This window comes from Polyodon spathula, chromosome 24 (genome assembly GCF_017654505.1).
Source record: "Polyodon spathula isolate WHYD16114869_AA chromosome 24, ASM1765450v1, whole genome shotgun sequence".
Classification (NCBI taxonomy): domain Eukaryota; kingdom Metazoa; phylum Chordata; class Actinopteri; order Acipenseriformes; family Polyodontidae; genus Polyodon; species Polyodon spathula.
Window position 1 is genome coordinate 13,732,709 of NC_054557.1, and position 27,112 is coordinate 13,759,820.

Consider the following 27,112-nt stretch of genomic DNA (forward strand, 5'->3'; position numbering starts at 1 on the left):
GTATTGATCTGGTTGAACGGTGGTGGAATGAAGATCCGTTGCTGTTTCGATCAATGCACTAGACCCTTCATTACATTATGTGTCATGCATGATTGACACCACAAAGCAGGGCATAGCGTGGGTGCTTCTTTAATGATTCCTCCCTTATCAAGTCCTGAAGGAGCCAGTGTTGCAGACATTCATTTTTTTTCAGGTAACATGAAGGACAAGCATCCGGCCCAGCCATTCTGGAACTCAAAAGGATACACACAAATGCAAACGCCAATACTTTTGATAATCATCAATTCTTTTAATAAATTTTCCTCCCAAAAAAGTACAAATATACAACATAGAACAACACAAACAAATACACAATAAATAAAATGAAATACAAATAAAAAATATTGATTTTTGATTCCTTTAATAATAGGGGCTAACAGACATGCTTCAAAGGCAGCATAGGCTTCTAATAACATTACATTCATCTAAAAAGCCAATGCAATGTAATACCTATCCAGCTATTACTATTAATGTGCACCTCTGTGTTGGCAGTCTGTATTTGTGGTGATCAGTGTACCATTGTGAATGTCTCTGCCTCTCCACCAACACACAATAACATAGCTATCACAAGTGAGAATCAGAGCAATAAGTTAATTCAATGGATCAGGGGATTTCAGGCTGGGTCGGTTACAGTAAGCTTGGTGGCCAGCCTTTATTCTTGTGCTATTTGTAGAATCTGTCATGGTCATTAGGACAAAGCTTTCATTCAACGAGGATGAAATAAGCACCCACCATAAGCTCTCAAGCACACAGCCTACATGTGAAGCAAAAATCAAAGAAACCCAGAATGATAGAATATGAATAAATCAAATGGAATGACAAGAGGACCACAAGATGGTGCCACAGCGGTACCGCTGGCACCTGAATGAAGGCCCCGCTCATGCAATGCAGTGAGAACACAATGGGAACTAGCAGCAGCCTTCTGTTTGCATTTACTCGCCCTGGACTTACAGCAGCTCAGCAGCTGTGATCCTATTTCCCTTTCATGTGACTCTAAATGTAATGAATAATACACTGTAAATTAGTGCCAGGGTGTGTATTGCAGTGCCGTAGAATTTAATTGTGGAGACCTCTCATATTTAAACAGCTGTCTGGACAAACTGTTTTCAGCAGGCTTGTTTTTATTTATAAGTTTAAAAAGGGCCGTGTTTATTGTGTTGTAAGAGATGACATCTTGCCCAAAAATATTAGTCTGTCGTCAAGAACTCCTATGAGACGTCGTGCAGTACGGGTTATGCATGGTGTAACATCACTACACACAGTGACACATTCTGTGTCCGTTCTCATATCCGATTTCCATTGCTGTATGTCACAGCACAGGGTCTCTGCTGTTTCAGATGAATCATCCGCACTCAACAGTGCTCAAGCTTGAAATGAACGCTGATGTTTTTGAAGCTGGACCCTGTCCCTCCTCCTCTGTGACCGAAGTCCATTGAGACTCTCCGGTCTCTGGGCTGCTGCAGACGTGCTGAACACAAAACACACAAGGAGGTTTATTTTAATTCTATAAACCGTGGCAGATCTTAATACCGCTGCCCTCTAACTCTACAGAAATCCAGTTCTTTCCAGGGCCATTTATTAACATGGCTGAATCCAATGAATACAAATGTTAGGGCAACTGTATTAGGAGCCGCTGCTATTTACACCATTAAAGAGTTTGAATGCGCATTTATGAACCCCAACACTGGACAATGAATACAGTACAGATGTGTTTGTCCCATAAATGCATGATTTCAGAAAACAAAAAATAAACAAAGAACATTGCTTTCCATATAATTGCTAATAAGAGCACACCTGTGTAAACACAGAGCTGAATTATTAACATGTTCCAGTGTGTGCGTGTGTGTGTGTGTGTGTGTGCGTGCGTGTGAAGATGTGAATTCTGATGAACTTCCAAATTGAGTTCACCAACTGTCAAGGCTGACCAGGCTAGTATATAGCTTTAATCTCAAAATAAATAATAAGAAAAATGTAATAAAACACCATTGAGTGGCTGAGAACCTCAAGCCAGAACCGAATAACAAACTACTAAAATAAAATAAGAGGCCTGGAGTCAGTTAGAGATGAAAGGCGCTGTAATTACTATATTTTCTATAGTAGCTAAGCTTCAATTGGAGCTCTGTGATTGCTCATTACCACCCCCCTCCCCCAGCGCTGCTGTGCCAGCTCCCTCTCTCTATCATTAACACTGCATTAATTAGTCACTGCACGCTAGATGAGTCTTGTCCATCAATTTGAACTCAACCCCCTGTTCTTTTTCTAGATTTTCCCTGTAGCTGGCTTTCAGCCAAATTCACTCTTCTGTGACCTTTCAACCCCACCTATCAAGTCAAGCAGACAAACGTTTCAGAAGATGCCTTCGGAAGTTTCCGGAAGTTCCTTCAACAATAAAAGCAGTTCTGGAGATCCACACTCCATCGCAATCAGGCTCACTAAGCCTTTCAAAGCTATTAATACTCTGTAGCATTGCTTTAGTTATAATTACCATTTGTATTAGTATTGCTATTGCTATTCCATGTTGATTATTGTTAATCCAGGAAGAGACTCCTTTCAGGTGTGCATCTCATTGTCAAGGGGGCCCTGAAAGACGACAGCAGCATGCAATCACAGAAAGAAACATATTACATTCTATGACAAAGTATTACTCAGTGTTACTTCACTGTTCCAAGTACACAGAACGACAATTTAATTGCACATACTTAAAACAAAAAAAGAAGGTAGCAATGCTATTTCAAAGAGAGCAGCAGTTCAGCTTTGAGTTTTATGAGCTCAACCTTAGACTGCTTTCCTGTAGTAGGCTGGCAAACAGATGAAGAAGATGAGTCAAATAAAATGAATTCTATTGCAGTCTGACACTGTATGATTCTCATGCCCGATGTGCTCCATTGTCATTAATACCACACTGCGGACTATCTTAGAAACAAGCCTAAAAATAGCTAGTAGCAACCAATCTCTGCTTGAATGTGTTTTCTAAATAAAATTGCTACTGCGAATTGCAGTGACGTATACAGTCATTTTCAATAGAATTGCACAGTATTACCCCCTCATGCAGTCTGTGTGATCTCTGGAGAGTTGGGCAGTAATGCCACTTAACTCTTGTAATGCTTTTTAGTACTTAGTTAACAGCATGCATGCATATTCAAATTATAAATAAATAATTAAATGTGTGGACATTTTTAGATTGCCAGACCATTGCCTGTGTTTTTAAACAATCAGACACATAAAACGTTATACTTAAATATTGTGTATAATGCATGTGGCTGGGACTGTATAGTGATGACAGTATACTGATGTACCATTTAACGGGAAGGTATACTTCAAGCTTGAGCAGCAGTAAAGTGAGTCTTGTTCACCTCGTTCATTTTCTATGTTTTGTTCACTTATTTCTATTTAAATCTATTAATTTGTTTGAGATGTCATGAATTACGTAGTTAATAATGTAACGATCTACTGTTCCTTTCTATTTAAACCTTCAGGCATCCTGGTATTGAGTATATTTATCAATGTGTTTTCCTTTATCCCTCTGTATTGTACATCATCTAATTTTATTTAATCTAAATCTACAAATTGCAGGGAATTTGTGTTCCTTTTTCATAGTGTTGCAGTATTGGTTCATTTACTTTGTTATTTCTTACGATTGACAGGTGATTCTGTATTATTTTATTTAATGTTGTACCTGTCTCTCCTACACATTTTATTTTGTTACATTTCTGGCAAAATACTGTATACCATAAACAAGGCTGCACACACACAGTTATAAATTAAAAACCGATACAAATTTGAACTCCCTCCTGCTTTAGGGATGAGCCCTTGACTGCTCAAAGGGTTAATTCATTTTGACTTGGCCTCTTTAGCTATGATCATTCAGGCTCACTTTGCTCCTGTGCATACAGGTTGCACTTGAGTCAAGCGGACAGTTAAGGGTCCCTATGCAAAGCAACAGCAGGCCAATGAGGGGCCAGCTCGGCTGCACTTGGCAGCTGTTAATGAGCACATGAGCAGGAAGGCTGCGGGGCCTCAAGGCTGTGTCTTTGGGGGATTGGGCTGGGCTCCCTCATTACACGTTGCTGCACCAATTAGTTGATGTGTTCAGCATTCACTTTCCATTTCTGATTGCTGATCCCCCTCCCCCGTTAGTACCATACAATGCTTGCTTTTATTAAACACGAGCTCTCGTAAAGTAGGGCTGCTGTCCACTCCAGCGCTCACTCTCAGGCTCTGTGGTCTCACACTCTCTCCAATTAGAGGCCGCCCTCCAATCCCTTACTCTTAAGGTTCTCTGGCCCAGCATGTGTCCCTGGCATACGGCTGTTATCCACTCCAGACTCATGCTAATGACTGAGGATCTTACAACACCTCTGTTTAGAGGCTGCTGTACAGTTCACCCTTTTTTGCTCCAATATAAGGCTGCTGTCCATGTTACATAGGCCCTGTCTCTGTATCTTTTTATGACCTATAACGTTTGGTGCATGGGGCGGTGAGGAGAATCCTTTTCCTCTTGAAGAAACGCTTCCCAATGCATAATCTGTGGTCGGATCACTAAGCACCTCAATGCTTTGATTCCCTTTGCCAGAATCTCCCTTGTATTTTTAACACCGGCAAGCCTGTAAAAAGAAGAAGAAACACCAAGCTCATAGTCAAGGCTACAATGTGCAAGTCAAGGGCCACTGCCCCATCACTGTGCAGTCTGTAGTAACCCTGTCCAAAATCTTCTAGTACATGTTCTGTAGTGAGGGTAACTTACCCACTGTAGTATAGTGGGGCCATATTGATAAAGCATCATTTTGCCGCTAAATGAATGAGACTGCATCGTACTTAGCGGCATGCTAACGCTTTATTAATAGGACCCCTAACGTTTTCTCATTCACCATCATCATATTAAACAACAGGAAAAAATGAATAAACAAAACCATGGCAGCTCTGTTGTGACCTGAACTGGATTACCAATCAATGAAAACAAAAACGCCACCAACCGAAAAAACACATAAACAAAAAAACACCCCCCAAAAAAAAGCTGCTAGTGTGTGCTTCCAGAGGTCCTGAGAAACCAGTATCCGTGTCTGTGAGAGAGTCCCGGAATGAACAATACAGCCTTTTTTCAGGCCTGCAGCTGAATCCTGGGATTGTAGCCTCCCTGGGCGAGGGAGCAGGAGCTGACACAGTCAATGAAAGCGAGGGCCTGGTCATTAGCAGCGGTAGGGCGTGCCAAGCAACATTAAAAAAAAAAAGTGTCCTTCGAATCCGCGGCAACAAAGAGAAAAATAAAACTGTCACAACAACATGATGATGACCTTTGCACATCACACAGGAGCCCCTTTCAGGCTTCTTGCCCCCTCTGTGCACTCGCCACTCTTTTTACTAGGCCGCGCTTTCCATAGCAACCGATTTGTGTCTGGGCATGTGCAGTTAACTCAGTGTGAGGCTCCTGTACCCACAGATGTAATACAGAGCATCAACACTTGAAAGGGTAGGACTGGAAAATAAAGATGATGTTAGTTAAAATGTTAAAGCATACGGGAGCACTGTATTGTTTTATCAACAGGGTTTTTTAAATCATGTTTCCATGGGTAAATCAACAGCTACATTATACTGTAGGCCTGACACTGTGTGTGATAGATTCAAGAATATGAAAATGTGCATTGAACTACAGAGGATTTATATAATAATAATAATAATAATAATAATAATAATAATAATAATAATAATAATAATATAACACATTGTTGGCTATGTATCCATCTCTTGTATCCATCCATTTTACCACGCGGTGGTACTAAATTGCTTTCTTCTTTGTCATAACGACAGATAGCTCTCGTGTCAAGTTACATGATCTGAAATCTGAAATATATTATTCAGTGATGTTTAGAGCAGGGGGATTTGGCTGCATTCAATCTCAAATTCTGCCAGTACTGCGTTTAAAATCTCAAACAGGAGAGTAGGCCTACTGCTTGCACAAGACAAGGCAAGAATTAAAGAAATACATTCAGAATATTTCACAAATATACCACAAGATCATTTTACAAACATGCTGCAAATTATTATTATTATTATTTATTATTATTATTACTATACTAGCTTTAATATATATTATAATATTATAATAATAAATATATAGATGGTGACATCGAATATATTTGTTCCTTATATAAATAAGGAAACTATATGCCTTACATAATGTCCTTTTAATGTATTACCTCAAATAATAGACCTCAGTGTTAAAATCATTACATCAATAGGCTACCATTACAACTGTTACTACAACAACAACAACAACAACAACAACAACAACAACAATAATAATAATAATAATAATAATAATAATAATAATAATAATAATAATAATAAGACATTTTTACCCACTAAATTGCCTTCTCAGTGGCCAAATTTGGCCAGCATTTGATCATTTTGCCTGTAGGACAGTTCTTAATCGTGACAAAATAAGTTTTACACAACAGTACTGAATCAATCGGTACTTTAAAGATGTGACAAGGTAGATTACCCGGATTTAAAACTTTTCTGGGATAATTTTTATTTTCTTCCAATGAGTAAGACAGCTAAAGAGTGCTACAAAAAACCAACGCATTGGTGAAATTAATCTCACAGTTCGAGGATGTTAACAGGCTAGAGGAACTGTCGCCTGGAAACCTGTGAACATTCTCCTCGTGTTCGGACAAACCAGACCCTCTCAGGAATTAAAAGACGATGATGGAGCTTCACGAAGTATTTAGTGCTTCAAAAGAATAACCTACATGGTTTTTGAAATCAAACAAACGTTGTTAATTTTGTTACTATGTACCGATGCTTAAATAATACAAATAAACACAAATCCATTTTAACAGTCCAACGTCCATTTAATGGATAATTAACTATCCATTATAAGTGAGATTTGATGAAAAACATCTTCAGCAGCCTAGTTTTGTCAAATCAGTTAAAAATGTACAATATCTCAAGTCTTGACCTCCTCCTTTTCTTTTAATAGGCCCCTATATTATACTATGTTTTCTATCCTAAATTTGCTGCCATTCTTAAAAAAAAAAAAAAAAACTGTTTTGCTTAGTCCTTAAAGAAATGTAGATTTTAAAAGTAGTAGCGTGCTGAAAACATGCAGCCTATAAAACAAGATGTTAATTACAATCCAGCTCATTCATACCGGACAGGCGGGGTTATGTGTTTAGGGTTTGCTTGTTTAGCTATAGTCGTCATGTATTATATATTCAGTTTGGGTAGGAAATACAAAATATGTAATGTCTTGCTAGATTTCTGCACAGGTTCCGCAAAAAGACACCTCGTTATTTTTGTGAAACGGTGCAGCCCACATGTGAAGAGTAAGACATCAAACTAACGTAGTGAATCAAACAGCAGATCAAAGATGGTTAAGCCCGATACAATGACACACGACACTTTTGAGCGACAAACAAATAAATATATAATAAATACAAAGCTGTTCACTGGTAATCACAAATTACGGGCTAAATACACACTGGATTAAAGTCTTAAATCAGAATGCATCTGTGTCTAGATTAAGTACTATCGGAAGGGCATAATCATTTTTCATACCACCTCTGTCAGTGGTTGCACTATATTAATAACTACACGTGGTTGAGACTCGGACACAGGACTGTTGGAAAGTTTCAAACCAGAAACAAAAGCATTACGCAATTTTGGAATAGCTGTGTGAAAGCTGTGTCGGCTCTAACAAGGGTTTACATGTTCAATGTCGTTCAGATAAAGCAAGCTCCTCTTCCAGATAAATTGCTTTTTTTAAACCTAAGAAGTGCGGTTTGAATAAAACCAGATAAACAAACCTTTGGCAAGGTCGCAGCTACCACAGGCGAGAGAACACACGTGTCCAGGCTTATTCGGTGACCATGGCACAAACACACTCTAAAACACTTAACGCATTAACAGATTCCTTGTAAAAGTTTACCACCATATTGTTGTACTGTAATGTTGCAGTTTTAGCCATGCTTTTCCTATGGTAATATTATGAATTTACCACAGTTTACTATTCTTTAATCTGCTTTACCATGCCTCACCTGTGTTTAAAATGCTTACCTGAGCTTTACCATTCTTTCACAGTGTTTATTAAATTGTGCTAGGCTTTTACTAGGGGAAACTTTTATAAGGCTTAAGCTACATGATGAATCTTATATTCCCCATAAAAGCCTATGTGAAACTTTGCCTTATCTCTAATCCTTCTTTAAAACCATAATTTATTTATTTTTGATCAGTAATGTACCAGAAAGTGCCAGAAAAAAAGAGAAAATATCTAGACTAGGAAATGTAAGCAATAGCAAAACACACCAGCCACACATGAAATCCCATCAGGGATACCGTTGTCAGCTCCTACATCGCTTCAGTCACAACTTCCAGGTTGGGCAGCTCCTGCAACCCCATCTCACTCAGCTGGGTAGCTATCCAGTCGAACTTCAGGCTCTGCTCGGGCCTCTTCGCTCTGACATGGCAGTAAACCTGTAAACAGGAACGAACAACAGGAGGTTTTTAAAACCAAAAACATGGGCACCTCCTATAACTGGTAAAACAAATTGTTTGTGGGAGGCTGTTTGAAGAAATCATTTCATCCAAGAAGGTTGGGTGTTCACAGGCAGGTGATGCATGTCCCTCATCCTGCTTACTCAAGCATGTAAATAAGGCTTCCTTTGTGTCTAACCCTGGTTTCGCTATGTGTTTATTAAGACACACCTGAGCTTGTCACCTATACACTGTGGTTAATCGAGCTTGAATTAAAACGGCTATGCAATAGGAGCCTTATTTCCATCCCTGCTATATGAAGACAGTTGGCTCCTATTTGCAAACCTTTAACTTTAACCTTTTTTATGTTTTGTGATTATCAAACTCATTGCTATCCAAAAATTCAGAATGCTGTACATTAAAAGACATTGTCATTTAAAATATATGTTTCCAATAATTAGTGGGTCACTCTCTAAAGGATATAGTTATGATGTCAATAAGACGAAGCAGTCGTGCTGATCCTGAATTCAATCTGGGGACCCTTGGATTTGCATAGTTAAATCCTTAAATCCTGGCATGGCAATTTAGTTAAAAGATATTCAAGCCAGAGCCGGCATAGTTAATGAACGCTTAGCAGTCAGTTCCCGTCAGGAATTGCACACCACAATTTCCCAAAACTGGGAATTCCAATTACAGTGAGGAAACCCTTCCTGTCTCCGTTGTTTTCAGTAAAACTGATGGGACAATGACAAAACCTGCTTCCATAGATCTGAGAGCATGGCCAGCAATATAGCACCTAGAGGGGTCTATAAGACAAATCTGCCTCTTAATGTGGTTTAACCTCAGGGTCTCACAATGATGTCTGAGCTTGGCTTTGAATCTCCAGTCCCTGGCTCAGAGTTTAATTATCTATCAGAGGCAGAAAAGAACCAGGCATGGTTTGAAGGAGGGATTTCTCGAGCACTGTTAGCCCATTGTAAGACCTTTAGGCTGCATTTGTATTCTAGTTAAGTCAAGCTGGTTTAAAAAAAAAAAAATGAAAAAAGATCCAGGACAGGTTGTTAAATTATCCCTACATTTGAGATCCAAACCTTTCCATAGTGTGCTTGAGTACTTCCCACTTGTAAAGATGATTTAAAAAATGTTATACAATTATGAATCTTTTAGCTCTGCCTGAATAGCCACTTGCAATGGCTCGGTACCATGCAGAAAGTAGGCATATTCAGCGCATGCTTTAATATGCCTATTTAATTCAATAAAGACATTGATTGTTCTGTGTGTTTTTTTTTTAGTATTTCATCCACTTAATGTATAACACCAGCTATGTAGTGCTTTTATAATTCTGCAAACCAGCGAGAGCCGAGGGAGGTGCACACTGACACATTGCTTTGTGTACAGCACATATCAACCGTGCAAAACGTTAGTTTGATGTCTTATATTGGAAATCCTGAAGAACGCACATTAAATAAGCCGAACTGTGCACTTAAGACTTTTGGGACTGTAATTGCCTGCTCATTCTTCATATAAATATATGTATTTCAAATAAAAAGATGCATTTGAACAAAAAGATTAAGTTGAGTGTAGAATTGTAATGTTTTATAATGCCAGGTCTGGTATTCTAAAAAGAAATTAAACTGCAGTCAAAAAGGAGATTCTGACTGTCTAGCAGTTAAATAATAATAGCTCAGTATTAATAACAGTGTGCACAGTGGCGCACGTGCAATGTTTACTGAGGATGAGGCGTGCCATCACGTCATTTATGCAAGAGATGCTCTTTCAATCACCATCTTGATGACAGGTATGCCCTGTGCCACTGCAGATCTCACTGCAGACAGGCTGGTTTTGTAATATTACAAAGGCAGGGAGGAAGGTCATCCCTCCTGGAGAAAGATTTGTTTAATTTTCTGATGGCTTCCTTGAAGTGTGTGGACACTCGCTGGGCAGGTGTGGAAAGCAGCAGGGGCTTATTTGAGACGAGTGTGCCTGCCCTTATAACAGGTCACCTCAGCATTGTTGCTGCTTCCTCATGCTTTCCCCATGGTTCTACTATGCAATTAACAGAGTTTACCGTTGTTTTTAGATGTTTATTAATATGCTTTACCATGCCTTGTTATTCTTTACAATGCTTACCTATGCTTTACAATGCTATCACTATGCTTTATTGCACTTTGCTATGCTGTTACTATGGGAACATTTTATAAGGGTTCTTCCCATTGGCGTGGTGACAGTCAGTGGTCTGCTCGAGTATATACCCTGCATCTTTCCCAGTCCAGGGTGTAACAAGACCTCTTTGTGTTAATGGGGGTTTGGTGTTTGATTAGCCTGACACAGAAAGGCCATGTGATCACACAGCTCAGCTGGCATTGCAGCTGGGTAGTGAGGGACTAGTGGTTCTGGATGTGGTCCCAAACTAGGACACCCCTCGTTCTCACAGGAATTAGGAAGGGGGAAAAAAAACTCTTTAATCCCCCCCCCCCCCTCATCCCCACCATTAACAAAAACAAAAAAAAAGAAACAAATGAAGCAGTGTGGGCTCTGAAAAGGACAGCCGCTGCACTGCCTGTCACGCCACTCCGTGTGCGCTTGCTCACAACAGGCAGGGCACATTAGCATTCTGCCACAGTGCAGTATAGGACGCCAGGCTCTGAAAGGAGAAGCTGAAATGTTGTTATGACTGTGACAGACAGCAAGACAATGCTTCTACTGTGTGACTTCGGCTGCATTCACTCCGGTTATAAATACAAATTCACAGTGCACCTACACGCACACACACACACACACAACTATGTTAGAGAAAGGACCCACTGTTAGCTAACCCCAGACTGCATGCACAAGGACAAACATTTGTAAGGGATTTGTCTGACTACTGGCACAGACACACTGTGTGGTACAGACTCCTGGTTAGAAAGGCAGCACTGTTATAATGCTACAGTAGGTCTCAGATGACAGCGAATCTTATTGAAAGCCCCTTGCACTACCTTTATGGCGCATGCACGTTTAGTAGTGGATATTCAAATGAAAGGCTGTACTGTGCATATGCAAATAGGTCTGCAGGCATCATTTTCACTGAATAAGGGTGGTACGGAAGCAGCGGTAGGGAATGGGTTTGATACACTATTTCAAAAGGTGCATTCATATATTGGCTAAGGATCCCTCTACAGAATCATTATTTGTGAATGTGAATATTATGTGATTAATTATAATACTATTATAAAGTATAATAATATTTATTATTGTTATTATTATTATTATTATTATTATTATTATTATTATTATTATTATTATTATTATTATTATTATTAGTTGTTATATTTTAGTTTAATTTAGTTGTAGTATATGCCGACAGCTAGACATACATAAAGGTTGTGTACTGCTTGTAATTTGCAGGACAGGGTTTTGTCAGGGTCCCTTTTTCTTATCGTAATCCTCGAGTAGTTTTTAAATAAATGACATTAGGTTAATACATGAAGAAGATTCAATGGGCAGACGATGATTCCTGAGTCTAAAATGACTGATTGCACTTGGCAGCAGGTCGCTGGTATTCGGTGTTGGAAAAATGTTGTTCTCATCTGGCCGCTAGATGTCGCTCTAAGGAAGCGACATTTATTTCTTAGAAGCACTGGTACAGACCTGATTACTAATGGCAATCCAGGGTTTGGGCAAACTGCTAATGCGTTACAGATTATTCCCGATGTACGGATTATTCATAAATATATGAATATATCTATCCGTTTTTATTTCTCTAACAATACATTTTCGTTAACTCATTATTTTTTAACTGTAATAAAAACCTACTATCTATATATATATATATATATATATATATATATATATATATATATATATATATATATAATATATATATATATATATATATTATATATATAATATTATTCATAGCTCGGTTATAATATACGCAACAGCATTTAAATGTTAGCAAAACATGTAAATACGGTTTCCGTGTTTAAAATTAAGTTAGTTTATTCTTAAAACATAATAAACAGTGAGGCATAAAATCACATGCGAATTCTGTTGTTGAATATGAACGGCTTGTGTTGAATCTCTGGTTGAAAACAGCACATCTATCTTTTTGTGACAAGTACTGGGGACAAGACTCGATGTACTTTATATAGAGCTGGAGCAATTTGTCACTTCTAATATTTCTACATTTATCACATACGTGTTCTCGCTGTATCTCTATTGTTTCCTAAGTCTCTGTATATCAAGGACAAATGTTTAATAATTTTAGATTTAACAAATCAGATTAATCGGTTAAACAGACCTTAATAATAACTTGATAATTTAGTAGCTTGCAGATTGGATTTGGAGGAAACTACCTTGTTAAATCACTGTACCAATATGTCCTACATCTCTTGATAAGCATGCATCTGCAGTATATGTAGTGTATCAGCAGTATTTTACTATGCTATTCTTTCAATGCTGTGTGCTGCAAAAAGGGGTTTATTACTTTATTGTAGACTGATTTGCTGTTCATTGTTCGAGCAGGAAGCTGGGAACATGCTTTATCAGTGATGTGCTAACATTTAAGTGCTGTGTGCATCAAGTGCCAAACTAATAATAGACAATAAAGTGGGAAAATGTAAACAACACATACAACACTGAGCAGACCTTTTTGCAGGGCCCTGGTGTACAGCATCGTGTGTGTGTGTGTGTGTGTGTGTGTGTGTGTGTGTGTGTGTGTGTGTGTGTGTGTGTGTGTGTGTGTGTGTGTGTGTGAGAGAGAGAGAGAGAGAGAGAGAGAGAGAGAGAGAGAGAGAGAGAGAGAGAGAGAGAGGTGGGGGGGGGGGTTTGGGAGGCACTCTGGATGCACCCCTTGTTAAAAACACCAGGCTTTTCAGCAGGAACAGTACCTGGGCACCTCCTGCATTGACAGTAGGGTCTCTGGTTCAGTATATACTCTACAGTCCAGTCTACTGTAATTTTCAGGGAACAGTACTCTTGTATAAAAAGTGAATACTATGGCAAAGCCAGAATGAGAGTGCTACCAAATCCAACACTGGGGCTTCTGATTCACCCCCCCCCACCCCCCCAGTCTCAAGAAGCAGGTTGTCCCAGTGACTCCTTCTCTCTACAAGCGTGTTCATTTAGGTTTCAGTATTGCTCGTGGTTCTAAAGCAGGATGCCTCTGCACTGTGCTCCAGATGTGTTCGTCCAATATATCAGTCTTATCATATGCTGCAAATGTGTTGCTATTCTGCACACATCCAGCCCTTTTCTTCAAAATAAGCTTAAAGTCACATGAATGCATAAAGGTTCTTCTCTAAGACACAACCATTCCGGATCTGAACAATTAGCCACACATTCCCATTCGTTAACCTGATTGGTATTTTTATCTAATTGTATTGATCTTTTTATGGTATACATCTGCAGCTTCCAAAAACTTAAATATTTAATTTAAAAAACTGAAAAAACTTGTGTGATTTTGAAATCGTCAGGTATTTAAATTGAGGTATTTATTCAGTTATTTAACGAATTGCCCAATCTATGTAATAAAGCCTGCTTGTGATACAGCCATGGAGAGATGCTGAGAGAATGGATTCTCCTGTGGGTGAGGAGCTCCTCCCAGGGCTGGCTTCAGGGTTAAGATCCTCTTCACTCCCAGATAAAGACAGAGATCGGAGGTGCGTGGGATGCAAGGTGCATCCCACAGGGGTATAATTCAAGTGGCCCGAATTAGACACTTGGGACTACTTTGGGAATTCAACAAAGAATTAAGGATTCAAATTGGAAAGGAACAGCACCCATGTAACCTGTTTTATATATAAATGATAATGAATGCATTTTTAAATACATATTCTATCATCCGTAAGTATAAAACAATTGCCAGTGGAAAAAAAAAAGAAATACAAATAAATAAATAAAAAACACTGAATGAGTTAAATTAGACATTTTGATTAGATGCATTTTTTTTATTTCTTCAATTATAATCATTTCTGAGTGACAAAAAACCCAAATTGATTTTTCGCTGCGGCCTAACCTTACAAGGCTCACTATTCAAAGTGGTAAGTAGTCCTGATTTATCATGGTCCCAGACTGGGTAACAAGCCCAGTGATTGTCACTGCTTTTGGTCTAGGACAGAGGCCATTCAATCCATGACAAGTCCTATTTTTTTGTTTGTTTTTGAAATACACATGTTTATTCAAAGAAAAATAGTATTTAAAGTGGTTCATCCATAACTTAAGAAACTCTCAATCATATGATATTTAGCAGGCAGTGTATTGTTAAATAATAAACATGTTTAGAAACAATTATGATATTGTAAAGTAGCAGGGAGAGGGGCAGATTCCTCCCTGCCTAAAACAGGTGGAAATGCACATTTTGTTTAATTTCTTGGTGCTGTTTAATTGTTAATTGTTTTCTTATTAATTATCCCCTGCACCTGGTGATTATTGTAAATTAGAGCCAGGTGCAGGTATTTAAACAAAGCAGCCAGTGTGCTCAGGGCTGCTGCAATGTGAAGAGCCTGGTTGATGGTGTTCTCAACTGTAAGAAGAAAAGGTATCATGTAAAGTGTTGTTGGTGTGTTTTGTTAATTTTGGTTACAGGTAAACAGCTTACCTGTCCTGTTTTATAGTTTACGTTAGTTCTTGTTTATATTTATTTAGGGCTCTAGAAAGAGCTAGGTGTTTATTTTGTGTTTTGTTTATTTTGTTATTAAAACTAGCGCACCAGCACGTAAACTGTAATTCTGGGTCCTGGGTCTACATTTTAAAGGGGCAACGAACCGTGTGAGTTGCAGAATCTTTCATCATATATATATATATATATATATATATATATATATATATATATATATATATATATATATATATATATATATATATATATATATATATATATATATATATATATATATATAGATAATTATTATATATATAATATATATATATATGGTGTGTGTAATTTGTTTGATAACTATTTTGCAATTTTACCTACATACACCCAAAGAAAATAGATTTCTTAATGATATTAATGATATCTAGTTCTACACGTCTTTTGACATTTTATTAGTGTTAATGGTTATTAATGGTATTATTTAGATGGATCTGAAATGGAATGCACACAGACTTTTAACCATTCTGTGTCTCCTGCATGTCCCGTCTAAACTTGTTGACTGAGATGAAAGATTTTTATGATTAAAGTGAGTTTCCTGGGTTTTAATGTGAAGACGTGTCAAGACACAACACTTCTTCTAATGGACCTTGTGAGTGGAGAGATCCTTAAGAAGAACATGGAGTGGATAGCACCCCATATTAGAGACTGAGCTGAGACTGAGAGCCTTTTAAATGAGATTGCAATGAAAAGTAGTCTTTTTAGAAAAGGTTGTGTTTTAAAAGAAACAAAACTTTAGTCTTAGAATGAGGGTGAAGTGCAAAACATCTTTGAGGGGTGTTGAAGATGAGTCTTGGAATGAGGGTGAAGGGCAGGTAATGACAGGCTTCTATTACAGAATAGCAGAGAGAAGAAGGCATGAGCTTGGGGTGCAGAGCAGCCTTATGTTAGTGACGCTTGTGCTTTGGGTCAGAGAGCCTGAGAATGGCTGCGGAGTGTATAGCTGTATTCCATAAGAAACCATGTTAGAGGGGGGGTTCCCCATTTGAGAAGAGAATGAAGGCAAAAGGCCAGAGCCCCACTGCCATTGATGGAGTGCTTCAGGACTCTGAAACTCCCAAATCCCTGGGAATGCTTAACACAGGCACTTTTTGAATTGGATCATGCGCCTCTTTCAGGAGGACTGTGGGAGATGGCTGGCCACTTGACCAGAGGTTGGTATAAAGCAGCTTCGTATATTTCCATCACAGAGGGAAGATTTCTGTAAGAAGCTTTCTAGAAGCCCTGGATATTCAGACTAAATTTAATGTAAAGTCTTAAGCTGAAATACCACTATCCCATTAAACAGAATAAGAAAAGAAAGATGACTTGTACCATTGATTTGTATGTAGGTGGTGAGAGGCATGTAAAGCACTCTTTCTTTCTGACAGCTATATATATATATATAATATATATATATATATATATATATATATATATATATATATATATATATATATATATATATAGTATGTAAATATACAGAATTAATGCAGCATTATATTCTTTTCTTTGGATAGTTAAAAAATCTAAATATCGACTCTCATTAAAGATAAAAGTTTGATATGTACTATTTATTCTTATAGGAATACTTTTGGATGTAATATTAAACATTGGAAGCATTGTAGCAATTCACAATTAATGATGCAGTACCCCACACTTCATGTTCTGCTAGTTTTCTATTCTCATTAAATGTGTTTATTAATAGACATACTAACCAACTACACAATTCTTTTGATAAAGAAATATCGTTAATATAGCTGTGAAATGTTAAGGAAAATGAATAAATACAGGTGCCAATAAAATAAATACATACGGTTTGATCTCGCAGTTGATTCAGGGTATTTCCCTGACATTCACGATCATATGCTTTCTTCATTTAGATTTAAAGGTGTGATTAGAACCAGTGCCAATCTAATGGCAGCAGTCTTTTGGAGGTTTCCTATGACCAGTAATAACATCTGTCTTTTGTTAAAACAATAATGTTACGAGTCTTACGTGAGTCGAGCAGTGAGTTAGCAGAACATGTGTTTTAAACTTGTGGAACATCAAGCAAAAAGACCACATTTCCTATGTGGAATTCTTACAGACTTACTTTACAGTGTAAAAAAATAAATAAATAAAATAAATTTTATTCAAATATTTTATAGCTGTCTAATAATGCTACTTTTTTTAAGAGTTGTTACTTCAAATGAATGTAGGAATTCGTTAATTAAAACCAGTTCTTGGTTGCCTTTGTTTCCTATTAAAATGTAAATAATCCACAGTTATATGAAAGGAGGCTTTGAGTTATTTTTACAGAGACACAAAAACAAAACAATTGGACTCCATTAAAATTGCATTGTAAAGAAGGGCTAGTGGTACCAGCCCCTTTTATCCAGGGCCTACTCCTAAAAGTACTACTTTTCTTTTGATGGGTGTTTTCCGAAATGAATGACAAAAGGTTTGCAAGCTTGCTAATTGCTTTTGAGTTGCTTAAGCTGTTGCTTCGGGTTTTTGCAGACCAGCTCCAACAAAACGATGACCCCATCCTCCTCCGCCCTCGTCATTGCTAGGGCAATCTGGGGCACAGTGCTTCCACAACATGGACATAATTTACCGGTCAAGAGCTCTATTGTGGTCTGCACAATGTGTACACTCTGCCTTGGCCCTTCTCCCATTGCAGGCGGGTCAGTCTGTGAATAGACCACCGTTTCTCTTCTGGAACTCTCCAATTAAGTGGACACTTTCTCTGATTTGGCCTGCTGCAGCCTGGACAAACAGAAAAGTGCATTCCAAGGCTTTGGGGGGGGGGGGGCTCTCAAGGGAGCGTGGGAAGTGAAGGGCCTAGGGTTAGGGTACGTGTTTTTGACACAAGCTTGCCTGACTCTACCAACAACACCATGGGAAGGACTCCACACTATGGTGTAAATACATGTTTGTATTATTGTTTTGAATGCATTTTTTCACCAACTCCATCACTTTATTCATTGTGTATTTTATTAATTACTTACCTCTATCCTTCTATTTGAACTTGTAGTGTCCTGTAAAACTACACTGAATTTAGTATGTAATAAATGAAACGCAGCATTATTGTTTTCATATTGTATACTCGTCCTTTTATTTAGGGGAACACAGAGAACGGAATCAGTATTTTTTTGGTTTTTACAGACAAATGTTCATATTGTTCTAATCTATACTATATGCTGGGAGTACCATGTAACACCATGTGGTTCCCTAGGAAACCTTATTTTGTGTAGGTTTTATAAAACACCATTCCTATACACTTGATAATGGAGGGTTTTATGTAATGGCTTTGATATGAAATGTAACCCTGGTAAATAGAACACTTTTCTTTGCAAGTGATTCTTATGAATTATGAGGGGTCACACAACTAACTTTGCTTTATATTCATCTAGCAACCCCTGTGTCACCCTTCTGATCTTTTTGTTTAACCCCCTTTAGCTACTCTTAGAAAGTAGTTACAACGTGCTGAAATGTCGTTCTGCAAGCTGGGTTCTTTTAGTAATGATTTTGGAGCAGAAGCTGCTACCTTTACCCCAAGCACAAGGGCTGATGATGCAATTATCATTGGTGGTAATGACTAAATGGGGGCTTGAGAGCTGGGAAGTGTGGTGCACACTGGGGGAAACCTGTGTGTGAGAGGATGAGCCCAACAGATTGTATTTTGCTTAATAGCACTAAGCATAGATTCATAATGTGTCTGAGTGTGTACTTATATGTACATTCTGATGTATTATCTGAAGATCTCATGGCATCTGTAAGCACAGACTGCAGGAAATGAATTGAGTTGTGGACCTGGGAAAGAGAACTCCCTTTCCAAGCCACTACAGTGCAGTTTGTGGTGCTCCAACTAAACACACACACACACAAAAAACAATGCTCAGACAAATGTGCACAAAAACACAGACAAAAACAAATCAGCAAAACCCTAAAGTTAAATCAAATTGAAAGTGGAAGGCAGAGGTTGGTTTGAGTCTGTTCTGTTGATCCACTTACCCCAGGTGCTGAGAGATGGTTACACTGTCACACCACTAACCCAAAGAGGAGCAGCCCTAGACCGCTCTCTGCCAGGGGCCAGCTCCTGCACACCTACTCTTCTGTAACAACAATGGTACACAAGAGAAAGGTCCACTTTTACTTTGAGGTGTGGAACACTATGGGGGTCTTAAATACAAGAAATGTAACCAACACCAATAGGGATAATGCATTGATACCTTTGCATTTTAGACATATTGCACTGGTCATGATCCCCCAAAAATACCAGGATTAAGAGACAGGCTTTGCTGCTTTACCTCTCATTACAATACTGTACCCAGAATCTGATCATCACTCCCAACAATGCAGTCCTTGTTATATGATGCAACAGTGATGGAAAAATGTTTTAGTGGAATAAAATTGTGACGCACATTTATCATGTCTTGTCCTTACTGGATTATAATACAATTCCAGATAAATGCGTTTAAAAAAAAATATATATATCATTGATCAATTAATTTATATTAAGCCAACATGGATCCTTTTATTCGTGCTTCACACCCCTCTAATTGTTGCCAAGGCGATGACCTCGGTAAAGCAGCCATGTTTAATTAGCACGGAGGAGTGTGTCAGTATGACTGCACTGCAGTACATTAATACACAATGCTGTGTGTCACGAACCAGCATTACTGCTTCCTACGCAGTCGAATCTTCCTCAGCATTCTTTTTTCATTTAAAGGTGCAGGGGAACAGTTATCAATCAGTGCTGTTTGCATGATGCATTAAAAAAAAGGATCGCAGAAACTGTTTATTGAACGAGCAAGCTATAATGAGCGAGCAACATACTTTCCTCATGTCAATGTTTCTCCCACTACTCGAAAACAGTTCACAATTCCAGTTCTTCACATAGTGGTTTATTATGGTTCTGGTTATTAATAGCAGTATTTTAATATGTAACATATTTTATATGGTCCATTAGTCCTAGTGTCTTATGGAAATAACTAAAATAGAACACTCCTATCTTTAAACATGCACCGTTTCACACATATTTAGAATTATTTGCATTTGGAAATATAGAAGTTAAACCCACACTTCGGAAAAAAAGACTCAAGGGAGGAACACGATATAAACCTGCCCTTTGAAACATGTGCTATCTGAAAACCGCGGCTGGCCTGCATTAACCCGTGATAAACACATGCGTGTGCAGAGAGGGCACATCCCATTAGGATTCCGGGCTTCGCTGTACCTTTACCAGGGCCCCTCCCAGCGGCTATCCTGAGTGGACGGTAAAGACACTCCCATTGTAGAGAGGATGAGATCTTCGTTGGCATGTTGTATGTTTGCACAGGTTTGGTCGTACATGGCTTTCGTTGCTGTAATTCCAATGTTTTATACGCCTGATTGTTGTGTTTGCTTTTGTATCCCGATGCCCCTGCTTTCTTCCATCATGGCAACCCGATAGAAACTGGAGATATCATGCATTGCACAGGCTCCTGTGAGCGTCATCTATATCAAAAAGTAAATTGAAGGTGCAATACACTGGAAACAAAACACGCATTATATAAAAAACGCCCAAAGGGTGGAGAAAAATAATGAAAAATACATGATGTTAACCTTTAACTGAAACACAGAGAAATCGAATCAAACACAGCACACTTCGACGAGACGCTGTTTTAATTGTACTGGGTTGGTGGTGATTACTGATACAAGTCAAAGAAGGTCATACACGACAGGGTTTAATATATACCTTCATGCAATTAGGAGGTTACGCATTGGTATTGTATAGTGTGCTCTTTCAATGAAGTTCTATGATAAAATGTCATTTAAAACGCTTCTCTGAAATGTGCTTGATTTCAAAAACAATGCAAAGAAAATGAACCTAGCACTACTACTACTACTACTACTACTACTACTACTACTACTACTACTAATAATAATAATAATAATAATAATAATAATAATAATAATTACATTTTTTCCTCCATTTTAAATGTTTTTTTCTTAAAAAAGGTATAATCTAAGAGTAAACTTTTTAAAATTCATTTCTAATAGTAACACGATTCATTTTCAGTGTAGGCGCAGTGAAATATTACATACTATTACATACCATTCACCCAGGAAATACTAATCCAATCTTTCTTTTTTTAAATTTAAATATGCTATCTAAATATAGGCTTCTTTTTATAGTCTCTTATAGTTCCTTATAGTGTATAATGCCACTCAGCTTTTAATAGCAACACATTCTTTCATTGTCATCAAGGTATAATGGAGAACTACAACATTGCGTATTTATGCAGAGCAGCAGATTGAAGTTACACACCAAAACCGTAAACAGCAGTGAAACATAAATTGAGGTTTCTGACTGAGAGCTGTCCCGGGTGCTGAAAATCTTCAGGTACTGTGAAGTGTTGGTAGGGTACCGATATCGTACTATTATATTACAGGTAAATTACACATTCTACTTCAAAAAACCATACAAACACCACAATATAAGAAAAATGTTTGTAAACTTGACCTACCATCATATTAATGATATGTCACAGACACGTGTATGGCCTATTCAACGCTTTTAATATGCATTTCTTGCATTGCATTTATCGTTACTACTGCATATTATCACTATTTTACAGCCTGTATTGTATGTCTTTAAATGCAAGCCTGTCAGCAATAGCTGAGATGTTGTTTTATTATGAAGTTTTGCAACATCTATATGATTGCATATCGAAAGACAGCGTGGTTGTGTCCTTGACTCTTCTGTTTTTGTTTTGTAACAGCGCTTCACTTTGACCTCTAGGTTTGAAAGATGATTTGAACCCGAAAACATGCATTTAGCTGATATACACCTAACGAAATTCTCATTAACTATTTCTTCGCAGCTGTCATCTTGAAGCAGGTTTGGTGGTAGGGGAAAATAAACATCGACTCTAATTGCCAACAAAAATTGGATGCTGGTCAAAGTGATCTGCCGTCATTGTTTGATTGCCAGAATATTGAGTGGTTTGTAAGGATTTTACCTCTGAGTAATTGACATGCTTCGAACTCAGAACACCCCCACAGCCCTGTCCTTGTGTGTATAGCCTAGAGCTAAGAACATTGGCACTCACAGGCACTTCGTTTAGAAGTATTTTACTTCTACTGCATGTATTTGTATACAATTACATTTGAATGAACTGTTTAAAATATTAAATACTATTATATATGATTCATATAGGAAATCGCTAAGATAATCACATTTTAATATACTACATAAACATTCGCATAACCGAGCTGTTTGTTAGTAAATGATCCAGATATATACTTTTAAACAAATCTTCAGAAATAGTACTAGATTTCTATGTGATACCATTCTATATATATAATATATATATATATAATAATATATATATATATATATATATATATATATATATATATATCAGCAACAGCTCATGTATTTATTTTTACCATGTACTAAAGAGCGTTCTTATTCAACTGTCTCGTTTCAACAATAGATTTGTCCTTTAAAAAAGAGGAACATAAACTTATACAAAAAAAAAGTTCACTATGAAAACAATTAACTTTTGATGGAGGAGTATGATTGGCAACTCTTGAATAAACAGCAACCTTTTGTTTCTCAAATTACAATATCGCAAAGACTCTCCTTGCCTGTAACGGCTGCCCTCGCAATATTCAGCACTAGCGGCCGCGGACAGCGCCTTTACTGCTTTCCCTAAATCATGACGGGCACGTCTATAGCGGAAAAACACTTCAACTGTTCATATATCAGTTCCAGTGTGTTTTATGGCGCATACGCTGTGGTAAATAGGGCGTGGTGTTGTCTTTATTTTGTGACTGTTATGTTAAAGCTGTATGATTTTAAACGTGCAGCGTCCTTTTTTGGGAGTGTATATGCTTTGTATATTGTTGAATGTTGGGTGTACCAGATTGTACAACACAACACAGCACGAGACGCTACTCTAAAAAGAAAGCGTCTACCATTATCCATTTGATCCGCGTTTAATTTCGTTAGTTTTTGTTTGCTTCACCTGAATGGTTGTGACTCCAGGACCAATCCTGTTCAGGTATTTCGTACCGCAATGCCTTTATTGGAATAGACATGATCACCTGACAGGTGCTCCGCGAATGTATTAGAATATAATTGGAATAGCATCATTTGAAGTTTCTGACCTGACCTTTAAAAAAAAAAAAAAAAAAAAAAAAAAAAAAAACGAAATCAAACAGAAATGTCTCTTTACGTTCTAAATTAATTGAATCAACCAATAATAATAATAATAATAATAATAATAATAATAATAATAATAATAATAATAATAATAATAATAATAAGAATAATAATAATATTTAGCTGGATTTTTTACCCAGTTTAAAAGCGCTACATCAAACTTCTATAGTAGATAACAAAATATTGAACAGTACATTAAGTGAACTTATTTGTTCACAGTATATCAGCCACCCACGCACAATGCTGAAAAAAAAAAAAACCGATCATTTGCTGACCAGAGTGTTTGGTAATACCTGCCATGTTAGAGAAACGCGACTGTTAAATCGTTTAAAAAACACAGTGTAATATTCTCGTGTTACAAGTCATGGAAACTAATCAAACAATTTCTATCTAATCAAACAATTAAGGGTCGTAATTGTACGAGTGCTGTTTTCTTGGCGTCGCAAAAGAAATGATCAATTTTCAGCATTTCGTTCTCGCTAAAGAGTTTATTGGTTATACTGTAACTATGCAGGAATTGTGTATGAAGACAACACATTGAAACAGGCAAATGTAGGATTCCTATTTTTAAACACCTCATTGAACACAGTTATACACTCTGTGGAACAACTGGATAAATCAAATTCCTTCACAGTGATTTACATACATTAGAAGCCGAAGCAAAATAACCTTTTAATAATTTACTTCACCTGCAACCTGTGGTACACCGGTATTATATATGGATCACAAATATGTTTAAAATTATAAATTGCAAATAGTGTAACTCTATCACATGGTCATGTTAAAGCTGGGTTGCACTCCTCAGACCAGGACAGCCTCACCCAAAAAAAGGAGAAATGCGATTTTGGCAGAAAGTCTTTGGAACTTCAACAGCTACAATAGCTTTTAATGGATTTAAACGTTGGTTTTATAAAATGTATTTCTTTCAGAAAGTAATTATTTTTCCATTCAGAAAAAGGAACTGTAAAGTAGATATACTGATGCATATTCGATCGAATGCCTCTATTATTTATGCATCATCTACATACTGTAATGTCAAAGTTTTTTCCACGTGCTTTCCGTTACAAAATTGATCCATCGATAAAATTGCAGTTAAGACGTAGTTCACGGGTTTTTAATGATTTTTCTTTATGAAAGATATTGTAACAAAATCTGTTCAAACTAAGAAGTTATTCGATATCACAAACGAATAGGTAAAGGTGTTCATGGGAATATATACTACGTGTCTACTGTTTATAGAATATAGCATGTTACTAATTTGCACACGAATTATTATTATTATTATTATTATTATTATTATTATTATTATTATTATTATTATTATTATTATTATTATTATTATGTAAAATATACTCTATTTATCCAAATTGTATGCCATACAATATTTCGTTTCACAATAGGCTGTAAACGGTTCATAGATTTAAAAATCTACTAATTTTAACAAAACATAATGTTTACTATTATATTTCAGTCTAGAGGTTATCTTTTAATGTAATGTAATTGGTACTGTCTGGCCCCCTTAATTGCGTGACATTTGTAAGGCAGGTTAATTAAATAATGTTATTTAGAAATTGTGTCATTGTGTAACAGAGGTGTACAGCTATAAGACACTATTATAATTCAACAGCTAAGAGTCATATTTAAAGAAGATCCAAAAACAGACATCTTTAATGAAAAAAATGAAAGCTATTTCTTATATTTTACACCCCACTTTTTAAATCGTATTTTCTCAAAAGGGCCTTGCGTTCGGATTGAGATAGACGTTCAAAATATCTCTGAAAAATAATATATATTAATTATAGATTTGCTTATATTTGATATAGATATAGAAGGTGTATATTACAGCGTAATTAATGTATGGCAAACCTGAAACACTGAATACAGTAAAACAAGGTCTACACATTGCAGGGCGGCAGTGTTAAGGTCAATAAAATGGACCGTCCTGACTCAACTCTTGATGTTTTTGTGTATCTTGTTGTAGAGCACAGTAAATCAATGAATTCTGTGTAATAAAGTCTTATTGGAGACATGAAACCAGAGCACTTGCCTATGCACTGCTTGCCTATTATATATATATATATATATATATATATATATATAGATATATATATATATATAATATATATATATATATAGATATATATATATATATATATATATATATAGTCATCTCGTCATAGGCAAGTGTCATATTCATGTCATATGGGAAGTATTGGCTCGATCGATTTTGTTATACATCATGGCCTAAGAGGTCCCTGGTAAAATGAAATGTGAAGCATTGCACTCGTCCTGTAGCATGATTTTTCTTGATAACGTCCCATTCAATGGACTGATTCTAGTCTGATCGGCTGAGCATTTGGCTGATTAGTTATAGAGTTAGTTCTTAGTTTTGTAGTTATTACTTGTGAAAAGTAATGCCAGGCTGAGGGGTGCAGGTTATATCAGTCACGGGCAACTGTAGTTCGATAAGACAAAAATGAACAAACCCAGTGGGCTATTGAATCGACATCAAGGGTGGCGGGTCCAGCTGCCGTCATGGTTTCTGTCAGTATCTCTAACTGCGTGTGAGTCTCTTTGGAGAACGTTGAAATGCAAGGTTTGATCCAGTTGTAATGTTTAAAAGGTGGTGTTATTTAGATCAATTGAATGGACCCCAATATTATACAAATCACACTGGAGAAAACACCAAAACAGCAGCTGCCATGTTATCGCTTAAAGCAAAACTGAAGGAGCGTGCATGGCTTTTTTAAAGGAGGATCATTTGGCTGCAAACATAAAGTCAACTGCCTCCTTAAATACTGCGCGCTGCTCAACTATTGGGATTGGGTGGCAGAACATCTGATATAAGAAGTTTTCATAGGAGGAAATGGATTTGCAAAGTTAAGAAGACCCCTAACACGCATATCTCCACTGTTTGAACATCAGCACAAGGGCCCGGTAACTGAGATAAGTACGGTTACGTTGATAACGATGACGAGGGTAAGTGATTCGGGATTACCCAGATCACACGAGGCTGTCCTTTCAGTTCCACGAGCTCGTCCTAAACAACAGGACAGGAAACTCAGCACGAGGGGCATTATTTCAATTAGTAAGCAATCAATGCGCTTTAAAGAGTATACCGGTTTAATTGTAGATTGTGGCTTTATATACACTCAAAGAATTAGCCTCAGCGCTTCCCCATAATTACATGACTTAGGTTATGTGCATAGTTTGAAATCGAATAAGCCGGTTTCCCATTATGTAATACGTGCAATTATATAAAATATTGTGCTTTTATTGTTTTAACACTTGCAGCGGCGCTGCAATTGCTTATTTAGAATCGGATGGCGTGCAGGGGGAAAGGCAGCGTTGAGCAAGTTACCCCTCACGAGAATATATAATATTCAGTACGAGCTACAGCAGCGCTCTGCTGTCTGCCGGCCTTGCAGCCCCGCTGCTCAGGTATGTCTTACTTATAGACACATATTAAACCGAGATGACATAACCGGAAGGAACAGGTCAGTTGAGCACATGGGAGAGCCAGTGACATTGCTCTGCTTTGTGAGAGCAGTTGGTTGGTGTTTCTGAAACTCGAAAGCACTGTATTTATAAATCGTGTTTACTGTAACAGTTGTCGATGTTTTGTATGGTCATCTGGTCTGGGGCTTCTATAATTCCAGGTGCAGAAAGATGTTAAATACAGCGGACAATATAAACAACAATGAAAAACTGAAATTCAGTCTAGGTATAGAGTATATATAAAGTCACACATATTATTATTATTATTATTATTATTATTATTATTATTA

The 27,112-nt window shown here is 37.3% G+C and overlaps 1 long non-coding RNA gene across 1 annotated transcript in view; it reads right to left on the reverse strand.

Annotated features, from left to right (window-relative positions):
• Positions 1-378: 378 nt before the first annotated feature.
• LOC121298894 overlaps positions 379-27,112 on the reverse strand; it is a 43,950-nt gene continuing 17,216 nt past the window's right edge. The window contains exons 2-4 of the long non-coding RNA XR_005947344.1: positions 8,344-8,511; positions 2,525-2,619; positions 379-1,507 (exon numbers count right to left, since the gene is read on the reverse strand). This is a non-coding gene — a long non-coding RNA (uncharacterized LOC121298894). The remainder of the gene's footprint in view (positions 1,508-2,524; positions 2,620-8,343; positions 8,512-27,112) is intronic.